At 40.7% G+C, this 20,811-nt stretch overlaps 1 long non-coding RNA gene across 5 annotated transcripts in view; it reads left to right on the top strand.

Annotated features, from left to right (window-relative positions):
- LOC147379948 (uncharacterized) overlaps positions 1-20,811 on the top strand; it is a 289,568-nt gene that overhangs the window by 203,256 nt on the left and 65,501 nt on the right. For 2 of the 5 annotated variants that reach the window (XR_015165191.1, XR_015165189.1), the window contains one exon: positions 3,591-3,754. This is a non-coding gene — a long non-coding RNA (uncharacterized LOC147379948). Of the gene's footprint in view, positions 1-3,590; positions 3,755-4,322; positions 5,525-20,248; positions 20,744-20,811 lie in introns of those variants that run through there. The other 3 variants (XR_015165192.1, XR_015165190.1, XR_015165193.1) reach the window with 3 other exon arrangements.

The following is a 20,811-nucleotide window of genomic DNA, read 5'->3' on the forward strand; positions in this document are numbered from 1 at the left end:
ATTCCAAGCCTACAGTCACCATCTGCAGTGATTTTGGAGCCCCTCTAAATAAAGTCAGCCACTGTTTCCATTGTGTCCCCATCTATTTGCCATGAAGTGATGGGACTGGATGCCCATATTAGCTTTTATTATTATAACCACCATGCCATTTGAATTGCTTCCAAGGATATTTACATGCTACCTTTCATTTGACTGTCATCACAGCACCCTTGAGTGGGAGCAGGTGCATTTCACAGGGAAGAAAACTGATGGCTGCGGTCACTTCCTCAAGTTCACACAACTAACTCATGACAGCACTGTGGCAGCTATCCAGGGTTCTTCACAATATGCTATGACTATGGTTCCCTCACGGGCTTCCCAGATGGCTTGCCTGGGAACATGGCTCAGCGATAAAGAATCCACCGCTAATGTGTCAGGAGATGCAGGAAACTTGGGTTCGATTCCTGGGTGGGGAAGATCTCCTGGAGAAGGAAAGGGCAACCCATTCCAGTATTCTCGCCTGGAAAATCCCATGGACAGAGGAGCCTGGTGGGCTACAGTCCATTGGGTCACACAGAGTTGGACATGACTGAGCAACTGAGCACACAGACATGGTTCCTTTAGACCCTGAAGTTGGAAAAAGGGCTGAAGGCTCAAATCACAGCCAACCTGTTTAACAAGTGATCTTGGCAGACTGATTGCTTAGTTAAGAACTAAGACTTTGGATTTGTGATCAGAGTTTTTAAGTGGACTTAGAACTTCCTTAAGTCATTAAATATATGGAATTAAGTTTTAAACTAGATTTTATTTTTTTCATTACATAGTAAAAAAAGGAAATTTAAAAATAAAAAACAGTATTCTTTTCACTATTCAATATTTTTACCCTACCTACTACCAAGATGCAGATTCCTATTGAAACACAGGATTCAAGAAGATATTCAGAGAGTGAAAAAAAGAAAAGTTCACCTAACTCAGCAACTTTCTTTTTTCTGTGAGAGCTAATGCAGGACAAATATACATATTTATATGTAATTTTTATTTCATTCAAAATGAAAATAGGTTTATTAGGTCCCTCAGGGGAAATGTATATTTTTATGACTTAGATTATCTGTATTATTAAGCATGGCACTGTCACTGAAATAAATGGCACTGAGTTCTAGCCATTAAAATGTTAATTTAGGGACTGAGTTCATCCTGAAATTGACTAAAAGGTGGGAACTTGAACCTAGATGAACTACCTATAAAAGGGATGGGAATCACTCATTGTTGATTTAAATAAAATGTAAGAGCTAGAACCTTCCAAGGCATCAGAGACCAGCTGGTAACTCTCAAGGGACACTGAGTCTGGGTAAAAGTTTCTTTTGTTTCCTAATGCAAAGGAAGAAGTTTGTGCATTATTCCATTTTCATTTTCTGACAAGAGAAAGTAGATGCATTCACCCAAAGAGACCTTTTTATTGTTCTGGAGTCAAACCTAAGCAGACATTTATGGAATGAGAATTTATTTAAAGAACTTTGAGCAACACAGTGGACAGTATCTTCAGTGACAGCCCTGTAAAAGACACTAAAATCCTCCTTAAACAGACAATTGTTATTTCAACTTTCTATAGAGGCAGGAGGCATAACATTAAATTCTAATTTGGTAAGAGCTTTTTTCCCCCTAGTTTTGAGAAGGCAATGAAAATGAGCTAAGCTAGTACATGGTTACTCTGCTTGCTGATAACTTATCTTAAGCTTCCATGGAACCAGAGAATGTTTTGGGGTCAAAAACTCCTGTTTCTCTGGGGGTCTGATGAGTAACGCCGGTGAGTGAGCTAGTCTGAGTGGAGGTGGTGGCAAGCAGGAGAGAATGTGGCCCACTGACTGGCAGCAAATTCTCGGCTCCTGCTGGCGGACGCCATGATAAAGTGTGGACCGGGGTCATCCGATTTTCTGATCTTTCAAGAAAAGTAACAAATCAAGATTATACATGAAATCCTCCTAGTTTTCCATATTGGCAACTAATTCATATATTTAAAAAATTCTTAGTGTGATGTGGAAAAATCACATATGTATTTATTATGCATATATGTATTTATATATATACTGTTATTTATTGCTGCATTATTTTTGCTGCCAAGTTTGGAAACAGCCTAAACATTCATTAAAAGGGGACCAGTGAAATAATCATGGGGCATCCATTCAATAGAATATTAAGCTGATGTTTATAAAAAAAGAATGAAACAGTTTTTATATTCTGATATGGAAGGCTCAAAGACATTGTTAACCAGAAAAATCAAGGTGTTGGGTGTATGTGTGCTTCAGGGGGAGAAGAGTGTGTGTGTGTGTATGTGCGTATAGGGCTGCCATAATAGGCTACCATATGCTGAGTGTCTTACAAAACAGAAATTTATGTTGTCACAGCTCTGGAGGGTAGAAGTCCATGATCAGGGTGCTGAGAACTTTGGTTTCTGGTGCGAGGTCCCTGCCTTACCATAGACAGCTGCCTCTATGTCCTCACATGGCCTTTCCTCCAGTGCTTGTGCAGAGAGAAAGAAGTTCTGGTTTCTCTTTCTCTTCTTTTAAGGACATCAATTCTGGATTAGGACCCCACCCTTCTGACCTCATTTAACCTTAATTCCTTGCCTAAAGGATCTCTCTCCAAATAAGATCACATTGCAGGTTAAACTTCAATACATGAATTGTAGGGAGACACAGTTCAGTCCATCTTTTTACTTAGACAAAATATATTTAGAATGATAAAAGTAATCACATTAGGAGTTAATGTTGTAGTCACTCCCAAGACTAGGAGTGAGACCTGAGAAGTGCTGGACGAGTGTATGCCTTCTTGTCCGCTTCCTGGAGGAACACGCAGTGCTTCTACATTATCCAAGTTTAGGAACTACACTTGTCCTTTCACTTGAGAGAAAACCACCCTTCTCCCTCACTTGCAGCTACAGACAGTATTATTTTTCAGAAAAGAGTTTTGGATCTAAGTAACTGCTTGCTTGAGACCCCAAAGTTCTGCCCCATGTAACATAGAACGTAAAAAAATGCCAAACATTAAAATCAAAAGAATTGTGACTTACTGAATTAATCATCCAGATTCTGGTTCCATTTCATTTATTGATGAAGAAACAGGCATATTTATGAGGCTTATTAAATGTTCAGTTTGAGTCTCCCCCTCTATTTAAGCAGAAAACTTGTTCCTTGAATGCAAGCAGTTCCTTTTTCTCTTCTCTAACTCATTTCGTCCCTCATATTCAAACAAACAACAGGGATATTTACTACTAACTTAGGTACATCCATTGTCTGGTTGATAGACTCGAAAAGCCAACTGGTTAGTAAGCCACTTCTACCTCTGTTGGATTGGAGTAGAGGAAGGGGTGGGAACAGTGCCTATTAATGTACTTCCTGAAAAACACTCTGATGTCCCTTGAGGTGCATCTCTCCAGATTTCATGGAAGCCAAGAAACTACTGGTGACTGTTGCTTATCAACCCACAGGCTTCGGTGCAGGTATGAAGAAGGATAGTTAGCTTCCCAGTGGCATTAGCTGATATTTTTCTACATGAGTTTCAGTTATGGTTATTGTTTTGTTTAATCACTTAAGTTGTGTCTGACTCTTTTGCAGCCCCATGTACTGTAGCCCTCCAGGCTCATCTGTCCATGGGATTTCCCAGGCAAGAGTACTGGAGTGGGTTACCATTTCCTTCTCCAGGGGATCTTCCTGATCCAGGGGTCGAACCCATGTCTCCTGCTTTGGCAAGCGGATTCGTATACCACTGAGCCATCTAGGTAATTTGTTACAATCTCAGTTGTTCTCTTTCTCTTGATCTCTCTCATTCCTCACCAAAACCACTTTGTGGTGTCCCAAATGCTGTTAAACATGGCAAATATCACCCTGGTTTCCGCATTGCATCCTGCCAGCTCTGTGTAATTGTGCAGTTTACATATGAGGTGGTGGATGGGGGAGCCTAAAAGATACCATTTATGTTGACTGTGATCTAGACTGTGAGTATGGTTTCAGTGTGTCTGCCCTCTGATGCCCTCTTGCAACACCTACCATCTTACTTGGGTTTCTCTTACCTTGGATGTGGGGAATCTCTTCCCGGCTGCTCCAGCAAAGCGCAGCCACTGCTCCTTACCTTGGACGAGGGGTATCTTCTCACTGCCACCCCTCCTGACCTTGAATGTGGCTTCCTGACCTGCATACAGGTTTCTCAAGAGGCAGGTCAGGTGGTCTGGTATTCCCATCTCTTTCAGAATTTTCCACAGTTTATTGTGATCCACACAGTCAAAGGCTTTGGCATAGCCAATAAAGCAGAAGTAGATGTTTTTCTCAACTCTCTTGCTTTTTCAACAGTCCAGCGGATGTCACCTACTGACCTGGGGTGTTCCTCTTTCAGTATCCTATCATTTTGCCTTGGAAGAAAAGTTATGACCAACCTAGATAGCATATTGAAAAGCAGAGACGTTACTTTGCCAACAAAGGTCCGTTTAGTCAAGGCTATGGTCTTTCCAGTGGTCATGTATGGATGCGAGAGTTGGACTGTGAAGAAAGCTGAGTGCTGAAGAAATGATGCTTTTGAACTGTGGTGTTGGAGAAGACTCTTGAGAGTCCCTTGGACTGCAAGGAGATCCAACCAGTCCATTCTAAAGAAGATTGGCCCTGGGATTTCTTTGGAAGGAATGATGCTAAAGCTGAAACTCCAGTACTTTGGCTACCTCATGCGAAGAGTTGACTCATTGGAAAAGACTCTGATGCTGGGAGGGATTGGGGGCAAGAGAAGAAGGGGACGACAGAGGATGAGATGGCTGGATGGCATCACCGACTCAATGGACGTGAGTTTGAGTGAACTCCGGGAGATGGTGATGGACAGGGAGACCTGGTGTGCTGTGATTCATGGGGTCACAAAGAGTCAGACATGACTGAGTGACTGAACTGAACTGAACTTGCCGGAGTCCAGCTCCAGCTGCCAGGGATTCAACCTGAAGAGATGAACAGTGTTGGCGATGAGGCAGCCTCTCAGTTTTCTTTTGGACTGCCTCTTTATTTCAAGTTTAAGATTCTTTTATACTTGTACAAAAACGTTAGGTCAGAGGCTTGACATTTTCAGTTCCCCCTCACCCAGATTTATTATCTCCATAAATCATTGTTGCTCTTCAAACAGAGTTCCTGCTTCAGTGATTCTCTGGGAATCAGCCTTATCATCTATTATCTACCTCCTCTAATGTGTCCTATAGTTAACTTGTGATTACATTGTAACTCATGCTACATTCCTCAGTTTACTACTTATCTTCTTTTTTTTTTTCTAATTTTATTTTATTTTTAAACTTTACATAATTGTATTAGTTTTGCCAAATATCAAAATGAATCCGCCACAGGTATACATGTGTTCCCCATCCCGAACCCTCCTCCCTCCTCCCTCCCCATACCATCCCCCTGGGCCGTCCCAGTGCACCAGCCCCAAGCATCCAGCATCGTGCATCGAACCTGGACTGGCAACTCGTTTCCCACATGATATTTTACATGTTTCATTGCCATTCTCCCAAATCTTCCCACCCTCTCCCTCTCCCACAGAGTCCATAAGACTGTTCTTCTTAAATCCTACTTATCTTCTTAAATCCTGTTTGCCCCTAACATCCTGAGCTCACTATCTCTTAAAAAGGCTTCTAGCGATCAGATCAGATCAGATCAGTCGCTCAGTCGTGTCCGACTCTTTGCGACCCCATGAGTTGCAGCACGCCACGCCTCCCTGTCCATCACCAACTCTCGGAGTTCACCCAGACTCACGTCCATCGAGTCAGTGATGCCATCCAGCCATCTCATCCTCTGTCGTCCCCTTCTCCTCCTGCCCCCAATCCCTCCCAGCATCAGAGTCTTTTCAATGAGTCAACTCTTTGCATGAGGTGGCCAAAGTACTGGAGTTTCAGCTTCAGCATCAGTCCTTCCAAAGAAATCCCAGGGCTGATCTCCTTCAGAATGGACTGGTTGGATCTCCTTGCAGTCCAAGGGACTCTCGAGAGACTTCTCCAACACCACAGTTCAAAAGCATCAATTCTTCGGTGCTCAGCCTTCTTCACAGTCCAACTCTCACATCCATACATGACCACAGGAAAAACCATAGCCTTGACTAGACAAAACTTTGTTGGCAAAGTAATGTCTCTGCTTTTGAATATGCTATCTAGGTTGGTCATAACTTTCCTTCCAAGGAGTAAGCGTCTTTTACTTTCATGGCTTCAGTCACCATCTGCAGTGATTTTGGAGCCCCCCCAAATAAAGTCTGACACTGTTTCCACTGTTTCCCCATCTATTTCCCATGAAGTGATGGGACCGGATGCCATAATCTTCGTTTTCTGAATGTTGAGCTTTAAGCCAACTTTTTCACTCTCCACTTTCACTTTCATCAAGAGGCTTTTTAGTTCCTCGTCACTTTCTGCCATAAGGGTGGTGTCATCTGCATATGTGAGGTTATTGATATTTCTCCCGGCAATCTTGATTCCAGCTTGTGTTTCTTCCAGTCCAGCGTTCCTCATGATGTACTCTGCATATAAGTTAAATAAGCTGGTGTATATACAGCCTTGATGTACTCCTTTTCCTATTTGGAACCAGTCTGTTGTTCCATGTCCAGTTCTAACTGTTGCTTCCTGATCTGCATACAAATTTCTCAGGAGGCAGATCAGGTGGTCTGGTATTACCATCTCTTTTAGAATTTTCCACAGTTTATTGTGATCCACACAGTCAAAGACTTTGGCATAGTCAATAAAGCAGAAATCGATGTTTTTCTGGAACTCTCTTGCTTTTTCCATGATCCAGCGGATTTTGGCAATTTGATCTCTGGTTCCTCTGCTTTTTCTAAAACTAGCTTGAACATCAGGAAGTTCATGGTTCGCATATTGCTGAAGCTTCTAGCTATAGTGTCTCTAAAAATTCCTAACTTCTATAAGCTATAGTAAAATATGCTAACTTTACAACATTCCTTAGATCTTTAACTTCTAACTGTTTTAATTATTTCTAAGCCCTAAATTCAGTAAACTCCTTTGCCATAAACATTCTCTTCACAAATAGGCTTCAGATAGCAATGCCTCCCATGGCCTGAAGCTATGGCCTATGTGCTCATCCTGGAACACTCTTTTGTAAAAGTACTTAAACAAATGTTAATGATTAACTTTATGAATTATTCTCTGAGCACAGCTGCAGAAGGCTTTGTGCCATCTCATGCTCCTCTCAAGAACAATAAACACCTTAATATTCCTTTTCAGTCAACTCAGCCGAGGAGAGGAAAAGACAAGTCAGAATTACAAGGCCTAACTCCTGCATCCCGGGGCCATGCCTGCAGAATGAGGAGAGGGGTCTGGGGCTGTGCCTCCATTTTTTCAGTAATGCCTAATGCGTTTCCCGACATGAACTGAACTGATCTTGCATAAGAGGGAGGTATCCACCTTCTTTGCATACTGCCATTAACCAGAGAAGTTTCATCCTAGATAGGTCCAGCAGAAGTAGATCAGAGCCTTGGTTCTCAAATAGGGTCAGCATTGGAGCCATTTCTTCCATTGTTCCCACCCTATGGAAGCTCAAAGGTACTCAAGAGTGAAGTGAAAGTCACTCGGTTGTGTCCAACTCTTTGTGACCCCATGGACTATACAGTCCATGGACTTCTCCAGGTGAGAATACTGGAGTGGGTAGCCTTTCCCTTTTCCAGGGGATCTTCCCAACCCAGGGATCGAACCCAGGTCTCCCACACTGCAGGCAGATTCTTTTACCAGTTGAGCCACAAGAGAAGCCCAAGAATGAGTGGATAGCCTATCCCTTCTCTAGTGGATCTTCCTGACCCAGGTGTCAAACCATGGTCTCCTGCATTGCAGACAGATTCTTTGCCACCTGAGCTATCAGGGAAGCCCTTTGCGGGGTACTCAAAGGCCCTGAGTAATCTGAGAATGTGTTAGTTTCACCAGGCTAGGTTCAGTTAGAAATAATTTTCTTAATACCTATTGACTTGTGTCTCCCTCCCCACATTTTATTTTTACCTGCCTGGCAACTGGAAGAATTTTTAGGGTATCAATGGAGCAACTGGACCTGAAATCAAGGATTCAGATTCAGATCATCAGTTTGATAAAAAATCACCCCTCATACTGTGTTTCTCTTTTCAGACTTTTAGTAGTGGAGCCTCGGCAATCTATTAATACTCAAAGCCCAGGGCTTCAGACAACTCTTAGGCTCACCAGAGTTTAAAACTGTGGCATTAAACTTTAAGCATTTAGAATTAGGGGTGAAGTCTTTCCTGGTTATTTCCAGCAAGCCTGGCACATAGAAGGTATTCGATCAATACCTGTTGGATGTTAAATTGTTGTGAGGTGGTCAGTGAGATTTAAACATTTTGAACTTAAATGTCCTTATGTATAGAATGAGGACAATAATAGGTGCCTTGAAAGGTTGTTGAGAATATGAATGACATAACATAGGAGAGGTCATTAACTATAAGCCTGGGCCATGTAAAGATTTCAGTAAAGGTTAGTGGAATCTAGATCTATATGAGGAATTAGGAGTAGACACTTGGATGTCTAGTGTGATGTGTATGGATTTAAACCTTTTTGATTGTGTCTCCTGGCTGCAGAGGCTAAAACTGACATTTCCAGACTCCCTTGCAGTTAGTTTTGTGAGTCACTTTCACTGATCAGAAACCCTTGCTAGAAACTTAAATTCAGAACTGAACTATGAAGGGAGAGAGGTAGGGCATCAGGAATCCTATCTTACTAACTCCCCTCATAGCAGAGAGGGTGTGGTTCTAGAGCTGGTAGATGTGGTGGCCTCCTATCAGAATCAGAAGATTTCATTTGGCTAACAGATTCCATAGTACAGCTTTGGGATTATTCCCAGAAGCTATCTGTTTCTTCAGTAGCCTTTCTCCACAGTAATACTCTGAGCCATTAATGCACTGTGTATTCATTTTCTTCGGCTGCCATAACAAAACAAAGCTTAAAACAGCAAAAAATTGCTCTTTCAGGGTTCTGGAGGCAGGAAGTTCAAATCCAAGGGGTCACCAGAGCTTTCCCTCTGAAAGCTCTAATAAGCATGTTTTTGGTCTCTTCCAAGTTTTTGGTGATTACCAATATGTTTTGGCATTCCTTGTCTTGTGATACATCATTCCTATTTTTGCCTGTATTTTTCATATGACCTTCTTCCCTGTATGTGTCTCTGTGTCTTCACATGATTTTCATATAAGGACACAAGACACTAGACTAGATTTAGGGCCTACTCTGATCCAGTATGGCCTGTTTTTAACTTTAGTAATCACATCTGTAAAGGCCCTAATCCAAATAACATGATATTCTGAGGATTTTGGTGGACATAAATTTGGAGGGACCCTATTCAACTCAATATACAGTGCAATAATCTCATGTTGCTCAAACTAGGTGGAGTGAATTCTGTTCTATGAACCCTGCTGATTGGAATGACCTCTGAAACTTCCAGGCATCTCTGACATGGTAGAATGTATTTTTAATAGTGAGCTTTTCAACCTTTGTTGTGGTTGACAACTATCAGGCCTGGGCACCAGCAACATGCAGAAAGCTTCACTGAAGGACAGCTTCATTTATTTAAGGTTATCTGTGATGAGTCACTTGTGCCTGGGGAATGCAGCAACCTTCTTCTCTTATATGGAAGCCCACAGAGCCATTTTCAGGCTTACTTGTCACTTTCCTTTGCCTTTCTTCTCAACTCTCCTAATACACACTAGAGACAGGCTACTTTGGTAGAATAAGGCTTTTCTTGAACAAATGATCCTTTAGTGTTGATTCCATTCTTAATAAGGGAAGCTGGCTTAAAAAGTTATTTCAAAATTAGGTCCACAGGGAGCATTGCACTGCAAAATTAATGAAGTGATTAGGGCTAGGAGGTGCTCACCTAGAAAAGGTCGAGAAGAAACCTAGAAATTCAGATGTAATCTATGAAGATTGCCAGCTCTAGTTAACACTATTAGTTGTTAGAATGTGCCAGGCTATATATATATACATATATATATATGTATATATATATGTATATGAATATATGTATTTTGAGTTATAGCTAACCCTTGAACAATGCGAGTTTGAGCTGTGCAAGTCCACTTATATACAGATTTTTTTCAATAACTATTTTGGAAACATTTTGAGATTTGTGACAATTTGAAAAAAATCACAGACTGTGTAGCCTAAGATATATTGAAATGATTTAAAAAAAAGGTATGTTGGAGGTGGTCCTAAGATGGTGGAGGAATAGGATGGGGAGACTACTTTCTCCCCAACAAATTCATCAAAAGAACATTTAAACGCTGAGTAAATTCCACAAAACAAATTCTGAATGCTGGCAGAGGACATCAGGCACCCAGAAAAGCAGCCCATTGTCTTCAAAAGGAGGTAGGAAAAAATATAAAAGACAAAAAGAGAGACAAAAGAGGTAGGAACAGAGCTCTGTCCCAGGAATGAAGTCTTAAAAAGAGAGAAGTTTCCAAACACCGGGAAACACTCTCACTTTTAAGTCTGTGGCGAGCCTTGGAACCACAGAAGGCAACATAACTGGGAGGAAAAATAAATAAATAAATATTTAAAACCCACAGATTATGTGCCCAATGGTAACTCCCCCAGCGGAGAAGCAGCACAGACGCCTGCACCTGCCACTAGTAAGCAGGGGCTGGGCAGGGAGGCTGCATTGCTTAGAGTAAGGACCCGGCCTGAATGCCCCAAGGGCAATCTGAGGGAAATAACTTGAGATAGCAAACCAGACTGTGGGATAGCTACCACCCGAAAAGCCCTAACCTAAGACACCACCAGATCCGCTCACAGAACAAAGGACTGACTAGAGTGAAAAGCCCTAACCTAAGACACCGTTAGTCCTGCTCACAGAACAAAAGACTGAACAGAGCTACCCAGCTGCAGACCATCCCCCTCCAGTGATAGGCAGGCGAGGGCAGCCAGAGCTGGAAGGGGGCAATTGCGGCCCCAGAGAGGCATTATCTACCAAACTGCAAGCAGGCTCCTTTGCTAACTAAGACTTCTTGGGATTCTGGACTGTCAACATCTGCCTGAGAAGGTGCACCGGTTGTACACCCAGAAAACCGAGCAGCAGGGATGGGGGAGGCAATAAGTTGCAGCGACTGTGCTCACCAAACACCTGATCACCTGAGCTGCTCGGACCTGGGAAGGGCACAAAATGCAGGCCCAACGGAGTCTGCGCTTCTGAGGACTACTCAAGTGCCTGAACATAAGCGGCTTAGACCTGGGAGGTGCATGCAGCCCAGGGTGGGCCTTGGACGGTTCCCAGCGGAGCAGCCTAGAGCCTGAGCAGTGTGGGCAGGGAGGGCACACACGCCATGAGTGGTGGTAGGTCCAGTGTGGCTGAGACACTGTGAGCACAGGCCAGTGTTATTTTTTTGCAGTCTCCCTCTCTCCGCATAGCACGACTGAACAAGTGAGCCTAAAAAAGTGTCCACCACCGCCCCCTTGTGTCAAGGTGGAAATCAGACGCAGAAGAGACCAGCAAACAGAAGCTAAAAGAGGGAAGCTAGAAGAGGGAACTGCCTTGGAAGTGACAGGTGCAATAGATTAAAACCCTATAGTTGGTATCGACTACACAGGAAGGGGCCTATAGATCTTGAGAAATATAAGCCAGACCAAGGAACTATACGAAATTGAACTGACCCCACACTGCCCACAACACCACCAGAGAAAGTCCTAGATATATTTTTTACTAGTTTTACTATCATTCTTTAAAAAATTAAAAAAAAAATTTTAAGTCCTCTATTACTCCTTTAATTTTCACTTTTATAACCTACTATTACTTTGCACAAAAAAAGAGACCCTATTTTTTAAAGCAAATTTCATATATATATTTAAATAATTTTTGTGACTTCGTTTTTTCTTTTCTTTTCTTTAATATTGTATTTTTGAAAATCCAACCTCTACTCTAGATTTTTAATCTTTGCTTTTTGGTATTTGTTATCAGTTTTGTACCTTTAAGAACCCAATCTTCAGTACCTATTTTTACTTGGGAGCGAGATTACTGGCTTGACTGCTCTCTCCCCCTTTGGACTCTCCTTTTTCTCCACCAGATCGCCTCTATCTCCTTCCTCCCTCTTCTCTTCTCTACCCAACTCTGTGAATCTCTTTGTGTGTTCCAGATGGTGGAGAACACTTAGGAAACTGATTACTGGCTGCATCTTTCTCGCTCCTTTTGATTCCCCCCTTTATCCTCCTGGCCACCTCTGTCTCCTTCCTCCCTCTTCTCTTTTCTGTATAACTCCGTGAACATCTCTGAGTGGTCCAAACTGTGGAGCGCATGTAAGGAAGTGATTACTGGCTAGCTTGCTCTCTCCTCTTTGGATTCCACCTCATCTTATTTGGGTCACCTCTAACTCCCTCCTCCCTCTTCTCTTCTCCATGTAACTCTGTGAACCTCTCTGGGTGTCCCTCACTGTGTAGAAACTTTTCATCTTTAACCTAGATGTTTTATCAACAGTGCTGTATAGGTGGAGAAGTCTTGAGGCTACTGTAAAAATAAGACTGAAAACCAGAAGCAGGAGGCTTAAGTCCAAATCCTGAGAGTATCAGAGAACTCCTGACTCCAGGGAACATTAATTGACAGGAGGTCATCAAACGACTCCATCAGTTCATTTCAGTTCAGTCGCTCAGTGGTGTCCGACTCTTTGCGACCCCATGAGTTGCAGTACGCCATGCCTCCCTGTCCATCACCAACTCCCGGAGTTCACCCAGACTCACGTCCATCGAGTCAATGATGCCATCCAGCTATCTCATCCTCTGTCGTCCCCTTCTCCTCCTGCCCCCAATTCCTCCCAGCATCAGAGTCTTTTCCAATGAGTCAACTCTTTGCATGAGGTGGCCAAAGTACTAGAGTTTCAGCTTTAGCATCATTCCTTCCAAAGAAATCCCAGGGCTGACCTCCTTTAGAATGGACTGGTTGGATCTCCTTGCAGTCCAAGGGACTCTCAAGAATCTTCTCCAACACCACAGTTCAAAAGCATCAATTCTTTGGCGCTCAGCCTTCTTCACAGTCCAACTCTCGCATCCATACATGACCACAGGAAAAACCATAGCCTTGACTAGACAAAACTTTGTTGGCAAAGTAATGTCTCTGCTTTTGAATATGCTATCTAGGTTGGTCATAACTTTCCTTCCAAGGAGTAAGCGTCTTTTAATTTCATGGCTTCAGTCACCATCTGCAGTGATTGTGGAGCCCCAAAAAATAAAGTCTGACACTGTTTCCACTGTTTCCCCATCTATTTCCCATGAAGTGATGGGACCGGATGCCATAATCTTCGTTTTCTGAATGTTGAGTTTTAAGCCAACTTTTTCACTCTCCTTTTTCACCTTCATCAAGAGACTTTTTAGTTCCTCTTCACTTTCTGCCATAAGGGTGGTGTCATCTGCATATCTGAGGCTATTGATATTTCTCCTGGCAATCTTGATTCCAGCTTGTGCTTCTTCCATCCCAGCATTTCTCATGATGTACTCTGCATATAAGTTAAATAAGCTGGGTGACAATATACAGTCTTGACGTACTCCTTTTCCTATTTGGAACCAGTCTGTTGTTCCATGTCCAGTTCTAACTGTTGCTTCCTGACCTGCATACAGGTTTCTCAAGAGGCAGGTCAGGTGGTCTGATATTCCCATCTCTTTCAGAATATTCCACAATTTATTGTGATCCACACAGTCAAAGGCTTTGTCATAGTCAATAAAGCAGAAATAGATGTTTTTCTGGAACTCTCTTGCTTTTTCCATGATCCAACAGATGTTGGCAATTTGATCTCTGGTTCCTCTGCCTTTTCTAAAACCAGCTTGAAGATCTGGAAGTTCACAGTTCACATACTGTTGAAGCCTGGCTTGGAGAATTTTGAGCATTACTTTGCTAGCAAGTGAGATGAGTGCAATTGTGTGGTAGTTTGAGCATTCTTTGGCATTGCCTTTCTTTGGGATTGGAAGAAAAATTGACCGTTTCCAGTCCTGTGACCACTGCTGAGTTTTCCAAATTTGCTGGCATATACCTACACTGAAACCAAGCACTACCCAAGGGCCAAAACGTTCCAGAGCAAGACATACCACACAAATTCTCCAGCAACACAGGAACACAGCCCTGAGCTTCAATATACAGGCTGCACAAAGTCACTCCAAACCCATTGACATCTCATAACTCATTACTAGACACTTCATTGCACTCCAGAGAGAAGAAATCCAGCTCTACCCACCAGAACACCAACACAAGCTTCCCTAACCAGGAAACCTTGACAAGCCACCCGTCCAACCCCACCCACATCGAGGAAACTCCACAATAAAAAGAAGTCCACAAACTGACAGCATACAGAAAGGCCACCCTGAACACAGCAATATAAACAAGATGAAAAGACAGAGGAATACCCAGCAGGTAAAGGAACAGGATAAATGCCCACCAAACTAAACAAAAGAGGAAGAGATAGTGAATCTACCTGATAAAGAATTCTAAATAATGATAGTGAAAATGATCCAAAATCTTGAAATCAAAATGGAATCACAGATAAATAGCCTGGAGACAAGGATTGAGAAGATGCAAGAAAGGTTTAAAAAGGACCTAGAAGAAATAAAAAAGAGTCAATATATAATGAATAATGCTATAAATGAGATCAAAAACACTCTGGAGGGAACAAATAGTAGAATAACAGAGGCAGAAGATAGGATTAGTGAAGTAGAAGATAGAATGGTAGAAATAAATGGGTCAGAGAGGAAAAAAGAAAAACGAATTAAAGGAAATGAGGACAATCTCAGAGACCTCTGGGACAATGTTAAACGCCCCAACATTCGAATCATAGGAGTCCCAGAAGAAGAAGACAAAAAGAAAGACCATGATAAAACACTTGAGGAGATAATAGTTAAAAACTTCCCTAAAATGGGGAAGGAAATAATCACCCAAGTCCAAGAAACCCAGAGAGACCCAAACAGGATAAACCCAAGGCGAAACACTCCAAGACACATATTAATCAAATTAACAAAGATCAAACACAAAGAACAAATGTTAAAAGCAGCCAGGGAAAAACAACAAACAACACACAAGGGGATTCCCATAAGGGTAACAGCTGATCTTTCAATAGAAACTCTTCAGGCCAGGAGGGAATGGCAGGACACACTTAAAATGATGAAAGAAAATAACCTACAGCCCAGATTACTGTACCCAGCAAGGATCTCATTCAAATATGAAGGAGAAATCAAAAGCTTTACAGACAAGCAAAAGCTGAGAGAATTCAGCACCACCAAACCAGCTCTCCAACAAATGCTAAAGGATCTTCTCTAGACAGGAAACACACAAAAAGGGTGTATAAACTCAAACCCCAAACAATAAAGGAAATGGTAACAGGATCATACTTATCAAGAATTACCTTAAATGTAAATGGGTTGAATGCCCCAACCAAAAGACAAAGACTGGCTGAATGGGTACAAAAACAAGACCTCTATATATGTTGTCTACAAGAGACCCACCTTGAAACAAGGGACACATACAGACTGAAAGTGAAGAGCTGGAAAAAGATATTTCACGCAAATAGAGACCAAAAGAAAGCAGGAGTAGCAACAGTCATATCAGATAAAATAGACTTTAAAACAAAGGCTGTGAAAAGAGACAAAGAAGGACACTACATAATGATCAAAGGATCAATCCAAGAAGAAGATATAACAATTATAAATGTATATGCACCCAACATAGGAGCACCACAATATGTAAGACAAATGCCAACAAGTATGAAAGGGGAAATTAACAATAACACAATAATAGTGGGAGACTTTAATACCCCACTCACACCCATGGATAGATCAACTAAACAGAAAATTAACAAGGAAACACAAACTTTAAATGATACAATAGACCAGTTAGACCTAATTGATATCTATAGGACATATCACACCAAAACAATGAATTTCACATTTTTCTCAAGCACACACGGAACATTCTCCAGGATAGATCACATCCTGGGCCATAAATCTAGCCTTGGTAAATTAAAAAAAATTTGAAATCATTCCAAGCATCTTTTCTGACCACAATGCAGTAAGATTAGATCTCAATTGCAGGAGAAAAACTATTAAAAATTCCAACATATGGAGGCTGAACAACACGCTGCTGAATAACCAACAAATCACAGAAGAAATCAAAAAAGAAATCAAAATATGCATAGAAATGAATGAAAATGAACAATCCAAAACCTGTGGGACACTGTAAAAGCAGTGCTAAGGGGAAGGTTCTTAGCAATACAGGCATACCTGAAGAAACAAGAAAAAAGTCAAATAAATAACCTAACTCTACACCTAAAGCAACTCGAAAAGGAAGAAATGAAGAATCCCAGGGTTAGTAGAAGGAAAGAAATCTTAAAAATTAAGGCAGAAATAAATGCAACAAACAAACAAACAAACAAAAAACCCCAAAAAACAAAAGAGACTATAGCAAAAATCAACAAAGCCAAAAGCTGGTTCTCTGAGAGGATAAATAAAATTGACAAACCATTAGTCAGACTCATCAAGAAACAAAGGGAGAAAAATCAAATCAATAAAATTAAGAATGAAAATGGAGAGATCATAACAGACAACACGGAAATACAAAGGATCATAAGAGACTACTATCAGCAATTGTATGCCAACAAAATGGACAACTTGGAAGAAATGGGCAAATTCTTAGAAAAGTACAACTTTCTAGAACTGAACCAGGAAGAAATAGAAAATCTTAACAGACCCATCACAAGCACAGAAATTGAAACTGTAATCAGAAATCTTCCAGCAAACAAAAGCCCAGGTCCAGACGGCTTCACAGCTGAATTCTACCAAAAATTTAGAGAAGAGCTAACACCTAACCTACTCAAACTCTTCCAGAAAATTGCAGAGGAAGGTAAACTTCCAAACTCATTCTATGAGGCCACCATCACCATAACACCAAAACCTGACAAAGTGCCACAGAAAAAGAAAACTACAGGCCAATACCACAGATGAACATAGATGCAAAAATCTTTAATAAAATTCTAGCAATCAGAAACCAACAACACATTAAAAAGGTCATACATCATGACCAAGTGGGCTTTATCCCAGGGATGCAAGGATTCTTCAATATCTACAAATCAATCATTGTAATACACCACATTAACAAATTGAAAAATAAAAGCCATATGATTATCTCAATAGATGCAGAGAAAGCCTTTGACAAAATTCAACATCCATTTATGATAAAAACTCTCCAGAAAGCAGGAATAGAAGGAACATACCTCAACATAATAAAAGCTATATATGACAAACCCACAGCAAACATTACTCTCAATGGTGAAAAATTGAAAGCATTTCCCCTAAAGTCAGGAACAAGGCAAGCGTGCCCACTTTCACCATTACTATTCAACATAGTTTTGGAAGTTTTGGCCACAGCAGTCAGAGCAGAAAAAGAAATAAAAGGAATCCAAATTGGAAAAGAAGAAGTAAAACTCTCACTGTTTGCAGATGACATGGTCCCCTACATAAAAAACCCTAAAGACTACACCAGAAACTTTCTAGAGCTAATCAATGAATATAGTAAAGTTGCAGGATATAAAATCAACACACAGAAATCCCTTGCATTCCTATATGTTAATAATGAGAAAATAGAAAGAGAAATTAAGGAAACAATTCCATTCACCATTGCAACGAAAAGGATAAAATACTTAGGAATATATCTATGTAAAGAAACTAAGGAAATGGCAGCCCACTCCAGTATTCTTGCCTGGAAAATCCCATGGACGGTGGAGCCTGATAGGCTACCGTCCATGGAGTTGCAAAGAATCGGACACAACTGAGTGACTTCACTTTCAACTTTCAAAGAAACTAAAGACCTATATATAGAAAACTATAAAACACTGTCGCTCAGTCGTGTCCGACTCTTAGTGACCCCATGAACTGCAGCCTACCAGGCTCCTCTGTCCATGGGATTTTCCAGGCAAGAGTACTGGAGTGGGGTGCCATTGCCTTCTCCCATAAAACACTGGTAAAAGAAATCAAAGAGGACACTAATAGATGGAGAAATATACCGTGTTCATGGATTGGAAGAATCAATATAGTGAAAATGAGTATACTACCCAAAGCAATCTATAGATTCAGTGCAATCCCTATCAAGCTACCAATGGTATTTTTCACAGAGCTGGAACAAATAATTTCACAATTTGTATGGAAATACAAAAAACCTCGAACAGCCAAAGCAATCTTGAGAAAGAAGAATGGAACTGGAGGAAACAACCTGCATGACTTCAGGCTCTACTACAAAGCCACAGTCATCAAGACAGTATGGTACTGGCACAGAGACAGAAGTATAGATCAATGGAACAAAATAGAAAGCCCAGAGATAAATCCATGCATCTATGGACACCTTATCTTTGACAAAGGAGGCAAAAATATACAATGGAGAAAAGACAATCTCTTTAACAAGTGGTGGTGGGAAAACTGTTCAACCACTTGTAAAAGAATGAAACTAGAACACTTTATAACAGCATACACAAAAATAAACTCAACATGGAATAAAGATCTAAATGTAAGACCAGAAACTATAAAACTCCCAGAGGAAAACATAGGCAAAACACTCTCTGACATAAATCATAGCAGGATCCTCTATGACTCACCTCCCAGAGTAATGAAAATAAAAGCAAAAATAAACAAATAGGGCCTAATTAAACTTAAAAGCTTTTGCACTGCAAAGGAAACTATAAGCAAGGTGAAAAGACAGCCTTCAGAATGGGAGAAAATAATAGCAAAGGAAGCAACTGACAAAGAACTAATGGATGAAAGATCTACATGTAAGACCAGAAACTATAAAACTCCTAGAGGTGAACATAGGCAAAACAGTCTCCGACATAAATCACAGCAGGATCCTCTATGACCCACCTCCCAGAATATTGGAAATAAAAGCAAAAATAAACAAATGGGACCTAATTAAACTTAAAAGCTTCTGCACAACAAAGGAAACTCTAAGCAAGGTGAAAAGACAGCCTTCAGAATGGGAGAAAATAATAGCAAAGGAAGCAACTGACAAACAACTAATCTCAAAAATATACAAGCAACTCCTGCAGCTCAATTCTAGAAAAATAAATGACCCAATCAAAAAATGGGCCAAAGAACTAAACAGACATTTGTCCAAAGAAGACATACAGTTGGCTAACAAACACACAAAAAGATGCTCAACATCACTCATTATCAGAGAAATGCAAATCAAAACCACAATGAGGTACCATCTCATGCCAGTCAGAATGGCTACTATCCAAAAGTCTACAAGCAATAAATGCTAGAGAGGGTGTGGAGAAAAGGGAACCATCTTACACAGTTGGTGGGAATGCAAACTAATACAGCCGCTATGGAGAACAGTGTGGAGATTCCTTAAAAAACTGGAAATAGAACTGCCTTATGACCCAGAAATCCCACCACTGGGCATATACACTGAGGAAACCAGAATTGAAAGAGACACGTGTAGCCCAATGTTCATCGCAGCACTGTTTATAATAGCCAGGACATGCAAGCAACCTAGATGTCCATCAGCAGATGAATGGATAAGAAAGCTGGGGTACATATACACAGTGGAGTATTACTCAGTCATTAAAAAGAATACATTTGAATCAGTTCTAATGAGGTGGACAAAACTGGAGCCTATTATACAGAGTGAAGTAAGCCAGAAAGAAAAACACCAATACAGTATACTAACGCATATATATGGAATTTAGAAAGATGGTAACGATAACTCTGTATGCAAGATAGCAAAGAGACACAGATGTATAGAACAGTCTTTTGGACTCTTGGGGAGAGGGAGAGAGTGGGATGATTTGGTAGAATGGCATTGAAACATGTATAATATCATATATGAAATGAATCACAAGTCCAGGTTCGATGCATGATACAGGATGCTTGGGGCTGGTGTACTGGGATGAACCAGAGGGATGGTACAGGGAGAGAGGTGGGAGGGGGGGATCAGGATGGGGAGCACATGTACACCTGTGGCAGATTCATGTTGATGTATGGCAAAACCAATACAATATTGTTTAGTTAAAAAATAAATAAATAAATAAATAAAAATAAAAAGAAGGGAGTTACCTATATAAAACATAATGCTTAACTGAATATAATAAAAAATTAAAATATTAAAAAAATTAAAAAAGTAAAAGGTATGTTATGAATAAATAAAATATATGCAGATATTAGTGTATATAGAGGCATAGGGTAAGTGATATTTAATATAAAATTCATAATTTGTTAGTTTTCTTACTGTTTTGTAACTTTGCCTTCAAGGAATTATGTTACTCTACAGTATGTAATAGAGTTTTGCCAAGAAAATGCACTGGTCATAACAAACACCCTCTTCCAACAACACAAGAGAAGACTCTATACATGGACATCACCAAATGGTCAACACCGAAATCAGATTGATTATATTCTTTGCAGCCAAAGATGGAGAAGCTCTATACAGTCAGCAAAAACAAGACCAGGAGCTGACTGTGGCTCAGATCATGAACTCCTTATTGCCAAATTCAGACTGAAATCGAAGAAAGCAGGGAAAACTACTAGACCATTCAGGTATGACCTAAATCAAATCCCTTATGATTATACAGTTGAAGTGAGAAATAGATTTAAGGGACTAGATCTGATAGATAGAGTGCCTGATGAACTATGGACTGAGGTTCGTGACATTGTACAGGAGACAGGGATCAAGACCATCCCCATGGAAAAGAAATGCAAAAAAGTAAAATTGCTGTCTGGGGAGGCCTTACAAATAGCTATGAAAAGAAGAGAAGCAAAAAGCAAAGGAGAAAAGGAAAGATATAAGCATCTGAATGCAGAGTTCCAAAGAATAG

The sequence above is a fragment of the Bos grunniens genome, chromosome 1, assembly GCF_055505025.1.
Source record: "Bos grunniens cultivar Pamir isolate PY7600 chromosome 1, Bosgru_T2T1.0, whole genome shotgun sequence".
NCBI lineage: Eukaryota > Metazoa > Chordata > Mammalia > Artiodactyla > Bovidae > Bos > Bos grunniens.